The following is a 6,234-nucleotide window of genomic DNA, read 5'->3' as shown; positions in this document are numbered from 1 at the left end:
GCTTGGGGGGACCCTGCCTTCCTCTTGCCACCAGGACCCCAACTCCAAGGAGATACAGCTTCATTCCTAATCCCCCGTGTCCCAGGAATCATGCTGGGTGCTGGGGCCTCCAACCCCGGGCTCGCGGGCGCATCTGCCGCATGATGGTCAAGGGCAGACAGACCTGGCTCTAACCCCGGCTGAGCCACAGCCAGCTGCATGACCTTGGGCAAATGGCTGAGCCTACTGAGCCTTACACTTTCCATCTGTAAAATGGGGTCATATTGCACGCTTCATAGGGAGCTCCTTGTTCTTGGGGCATCTGTGACCTAGCTCGTGGGACCCTCCCCAAAAGACAGCCAAGGCTGTGACTTGCCTGTTATTGAGGCAGGAGTTCACACGGTTCGGCCCGACCCCTGAGCAGGGCCACCCAGAGCTTTGAGGATCACGAGGACTCAGCAATCCCCCTCGCAGGACCCAAAGCCACTGGGCAAGGATTCTCCTTCATTGTATTATGTCCCGTGGGCGGCAATGGACCCAGAGCAGGTGCACTGGCGATGTGGTTTGGAAGGACGAAAGGGTGAGTTTTACAGTCTTCCCAAGTGCTTACACATCCTTTAGGTGACAGTAGGAAGCACACAAGCGACATCTCTGGGCCGAGTTTGTCTGTCAAGTGGGAACTGAATCAGATGCCTCTTGGACCCACTTCGCATTCCTCCAGCTTCAGCTCTGCCCCAGGTGAGCTCCAGGTGGCGACAGGTGCAGGCAGGCTTAGACTCCGCACGTGGACCCTGTGGCCGCGGTGGGTCCTTCAGTTCTCTCCTGTACCCCCTAACCCAGCAGCGTAGGGCACCAGGGGGAGCCCTCCCAAAGGCATGCATAGCAGGAGTGCAGGGAACTCCCTACCCCCCTGGGCAACCCTCCATCAGTGATCGAGTAGAAGGTGCTGGGTAGCTTCTCATACGCCCATCAGAGGGCCCAGCAGGATAGAGGCCCAGCGCCTGTAGGGGTGATCGGCCCTGTAACCCCCAGCCCTGTGTGGGCTTCTCTGGGTCAGCTCCCTCTCCTGCCCCCTCCTGCAGACCCCTTGGAGAGCTTCACAGCAAATGATGCGCACCCGGGTCCTCACAGCCCAGGCTCAGACAGAGGCAAAAGCTCCCAGCAGCCTTACAAGCATATGTGGAGACCACGTGAGCAGTTTGGGACACACAGGGAGCCCAAGCACAGCAGAGGTGACAGGCCCAGCGTGTAGCAGGTGCTCAATTAACAGGTGCGGCTTCCCAGGGCCGGGGCAGGGGAGGGGGGGCAGGGGGCCTCCATTCATCCACTCCAGGCACTGTTGAGAGAGCACCCGTCCCGTGCGGAGCCAGGGCTCAGCTCAGAAATGGCACAGTCCCTACCCGCGAGGGCCTCCGTCTCCCAGGGCAGCCAGGCAAGTCGACTGGGGGGTGTAAAGCCCGGTGAGGGGGTGATATCAAAGGAGCAGAAGTGAGTGGGAGCAACGACAGAAGAAAGAAGGGCAGCCCCGGAGCCCCCTGGGCACGGCGGAGGAGAAGGGCCCAGATGCAGGGAAGGAGACGCAAGTACTCACCAGGCAGACACGGCAGGAAACGTCCCAAGACAGACGATGGCCTCAGGTGGTGGGGAGAGGGGGTGCGGGAGGGGCAGGGATGAGGCCGGGGAGGCCCGGAGCCACTGGGTGGCCCTGCCAGCCACTGGCCTTGGGGCCATGCCTGGCTCCTGGCGCTGGCAGAAGTACCTGGCCCTAGTGGGGCACAGATGTCCCTCCACCCTGCCCGCGGCAGCTGGGGCCTTTGTGAAGTGCCCGGCTCCAGAGCGGTGCGCGCATGGGGGACCCCAGCTGTGCCCAGGTTCATGCCACTCTGCCAGGTTCAGAAAGGCCTGACGGGAAAGGGAGGCTGCCCCGTGCCAGCCCCGAGCTGAAGGCCCTGGCACGGCCCAGAGGCCCCATCCAGATCATCCTGTGCAACTGTGCAGCTCAGCCCACCTCCGACGGGTGCAGGCAGCACGCACCGAGCACTCCCCGGGCTCCTGGGGGGCAGGGATGGGGAGCAGCGCTCACCCATCTTCACATGAGCGGCCGGAGGACAGAAGTTCCTCTCCCACCAACATTGCCCGGCCGCTGCCTGGCTCCACTCCACACGATCGCTCAGGAACCCAGGCCGGGAGGGGCTCCCCCATCTGGAAGCTCCCCATCTGGAAAAGGCGACCTTCGGGGTCACCAAAATAGAGGAAGAGAAAACAGGGAAGTCGGAGCTCCGGCCCAGAGGGGACACATGTCACTTCACCTCTCCGCCCATGGGCCAGGGCGCAGGTGTGAGGGCACAGGTAGAACGTCCCATGAGCGCGATCATCTCTGCCACACGCAGCAGTGTGACTTCTGAGGCTGGGTCCCAGCCCCGGTGGCCTTGGGCATGCAGCTCCACCTCCCAGAGTCTCGACCTCTTCGGTGGGAGAGGAGGGACCAGGAGGGGGTCTCTACCTCACCGAGCTGGAGCCGGGTTAGTTAAAAGGTAATACCAGCAAAGTGCGCCCCCCCACACCCCCGCACCTGGCCCACGAACGCATGTCCCCTGTGTCCCTGGTTCTTCGTCACCATCTTTGTCTGCAATAGTTATGAGTGGAAACTACCAAAACATGTTGTTGCATTTTCTCTTATTTTATAAAAATGAGCTGGAAAATGCAAGGGCAGAACCATGAGCCAAAAGGGAGGAGGGCTGGGTGTCGTCAGGGTAACGTGGCCGAGGGCAGACATCACGAGACCCACCAAAGAGCCACAGATCCTGACGCTCCTCTGGACGTGCTCCAGATGAATTCCGGACAACCAGGGTGGAAACCGTGAAGCGAAATGACAAAACTGAAACACACGCAAAATCCCTAAAAAGACAAGGGGATTTTGTTTTCCCGCTTTGGGGGAAGAGCCAGCCCCATTACGACGTTCAAGTCTGTGAGACATTCACACCCTCCCTGCCCATGAGTTTTCTTCAGGAATATATATGTCGAAAGGCAGGGATTCCTGTCACAGGATGTGCCCCCTCCCCGGCACAGAGGAAGGGATGACCAGCAACCAGTGGAAGCTGGCTTCACAATGCAGTAATATTTGGGGCTGACCTGAAAGAGCGACAAGGTCACATGCTGGAGAAGGGGTCCTCTCGCCCCCAGCCATTCCCAAGCCCTTTCTCCCCTGCCTGCCTCTCATCATAGAGGCTAAAAAGCCATGTGCTGATTTTCCTAGCAGGTCTTATAGCCAGAAGAAGCCATGGGACCATGTTCTGGCCAATGGTATACAAGGCAAAATCTGCAGGGGGCCTCCAGGCCTTCCTCCCTGATAAAAGGCGTGAAGTCCTGGAGAAGAGCACTCCCTCGCCACCCTCACTGTGCTTCCCATCACATACACACCCTCTCCCTTCCCACTTGGAGATGTGGCCCTGTGAAGACATGGAACCTGGGGCAGTGGCAGCCATCTTGTCACCATGAGGGTGATGCCTGGAGCTGTGGCAGCTATGTTGTCACCATGAAGAGGATCAGAGGCAACTCAGGGCCTGGAGTCTGACCCTGTGGCTAAATAAACCTGCAAACACCATTCCTGGTCTTCTTTTTAGGTAAACTCTAATCGGTCTTATGGTTTAAGCCTCTGGGGGTTAGGCTTTCTGATACCTGCCGCTAAAGGCATTTCTAAAGGATACAAGGTCCTGCCTAATAAGGAGCTCCAAACAACAAGCACACTTTGCTTCTAGAAGCCAGCCCAGGAATGGGAGTAAATTCCCATTTAGGCAAATGGGAGGCCACAGTTCAGGCCATGGCACCTCCCAAGCCGGGGGTACCAGCCTCTCGCCACCTAGGCTGCATTCCAAGGCACGTCTGTTCCAAAGCCTCCCTTCCGTCTCCAGCCCTGTGAGCTCCTGCCCCGTGCCCAGTACTGAGCCTGGCACTGGTGTGACAGCTGGGGACAAGACACGAGGTCACCGCTAGCAGGGGACAGACGTCTGCCCAGTGCCCACAGTTCACTAACTACTTATTTAACTGTGACAAAGGAAGAGATGTCAGACGCGGAAAAAGCATGCAACGGGGGAGCCAGCCTGGGGGATAGGAGAGGACCTCCCCAAGGACGTGACATTTAAACTGAGACCCCGAGGACACACTGATCTTCTTCCACTGGCTGAGGCCGTACAGGTCGGGGGGAGGTCTCTCCAAGCCTCAGTTCCCACCTCTGTGAAATGGGGGTCCTGGCGGGCCTCCCTCGCTGGGTCGGTGTGGGGCTTCAGTGCGGTGACACGGCGAAGCGAGGCCTGACTGTGTTAAGTGCTCGGCAGATGTGAGCTAGGACATTACTCTTCAGGGTGAAAGGGAGCCTGTTGGCCCCTCGTGACAGGCTAATTGGAGAAACAGCTTTTGCCAGAGTGTCTTCGGGCTCTGGGGGACCGTGGAGTGGCGGGAGCCGGCCCTCCTGTTTGACACTTGGGAAATGAGAGGTACCCCTCGGGCACTGCTCGCAATGAGACCCAGGATGTGGGGAGACAAAGCCCCAGGCCCGGGGCAGGCAGGCTGAGAGGGAAAGCAGGGGCCAAGCCAGGCCAACAGGAGGTCAGGAGTCAGGGGTCAGATTGGAGAGCCCAAGGCTGGGAGGGGCAGAGGGTCCTGGGATTGGAGTCAGACAGACCCAGGTGGGCTCCTACCCCGGGCCCCAGTCCCCCCCACCAGTGATGCTCACACCTCCGTGGCCCTTCCGGTCTGCCTTCAGTTTCAGGAAAAAGTCTTGAGGCCAAGGCCAGGGGCGGAGGCAGCCCCCAAGACATGCTGGAACCCCACGGCCGGCCTGTGGCCTCCCCCATTCGCTGTCTGCCTCTCACACCCTGGACTACAAGAGGTCAAGAGAAGGCTGGGAAAAGGTCATTCCCTCTGGGGTTGTCAGATTTAGCAAATAAACACATAGGATGCCTAGTTACAACTGAATGTCAGATAAACAAATAAAATGTTTAGGGCAAGCATGTCCCATGCGGTATTTGGGACATACTTACACTAAAAAATTATTCACTGTTTATCTGAAATTTAAATTAAACTGGATGTGCTCTATTTTATGTGGCAACCCTAATCCCGTGATGTCCTTATGTGATGCCCTCCCTTCAGATCCATCCGTGGCTCCCCAGTACCTTAGGCCAAGGTGCAGCCTGTTGCACACGTGACAGCAGAGGCCTGCGTGGGGTGGCTCCTGCCTGTGGCAGGAGAAGGCAGTGGAGCCCAGCCGACATGAACACGACCCCTCCGTGCCAGGCCCCATGCTGGGGACTGGGGACCCTCCCATTGTGGCTACCCGAGGTCCTCTCCATGAATCCTGTCCCTATCAGAGACTTCAGACTAAAAGGCATTTCTTTTTGGTTTTTGGTTTTGGGCTTTTTCCCCTGCCTCCTCCCCATTTCCTCTCCTTCACGGGTGGAAAACCCCTGATTTCAGATCAAAAGGACCCAAAAATTCACATGGCATTTCAAGTTGAACCCGCAGCTGAACCACGGACTTCAGAGAGTTCCCCAGAGCATCTCCGGGCAGAGCGGCCTGGGCCTCGCCCCAGCCTTCACCCTGGAGGCAGAGAGAGGGAGCAGGAAAGACACCCGCTTTCCAGAATCCCTGGAAAAGAAGGGACTAGCATTTACGGGGTGCCACACTCACACCCAGTCATTTAAGACTTGCTCCAGGTAGCCCTTCCTCACCACCACCACAGAAGCGGCCAGGTCCCCAAGTGACACGCATCCCGAGCACCCTGCGCCTTCCCGGCCTGGGGCAGATCTGTTTCGGTTACGTATTTGGGGACTGGTGTGCTCAGGGTCTGTCTCCCCGTTGCCGGGCCCCGTCAGCCTCACTGCTATTCCCCAGCACCCAGCACAGCACCTGGCGTCCAGTAGATGCTCAGCAAATATTTGTGGCGTGGAGGGAGGAGGAGGAGGAGGTTCATGAGCTCCTGAGAGCAGGTGCCTTGCGCAGCTGGCTCGCTGCTCTGTCCTGTGGGTTCCGTGCAATGGGAACGCGTGCTCTGGGAAGGTGTGCTGAAGCAACAAGGCTCCCTCCGTCAGCACCATGAAATTAGTTCCTAGAATTTAACCCACAAACCATCAAGAAACCGCAAAATCTGGCTCACTTGTTTCTCCTCCCCCTCCTGAGATGGTGGCCCTCGCCGGGCCCATTGCATAGATAAGGAAGTAGAGAGCCCCCTACTTCCTCATCACAAAAGGCAAACCTAAA

This window comes from Mirounga angustirostris, unplaced genomic scaffold (genome assembly GCF_029215605.1).
Source record: "Mirounga angustirostris isolate CCGP_5_RB_7025 unplaced genomic scaffold, mMirAng1.0.hap1 SCAF_15, whole genome shotgun sequence".
In the NCBI taxonomy this organism is placed as follows: Eukaryota; Metazoa; Chordata; class Mammalia; order Carnivora; family Phocidae; genus Mirounga; species Mirounga angustirostris.
Note: the sequence above shows the minus strand (reverse complement) of the source record.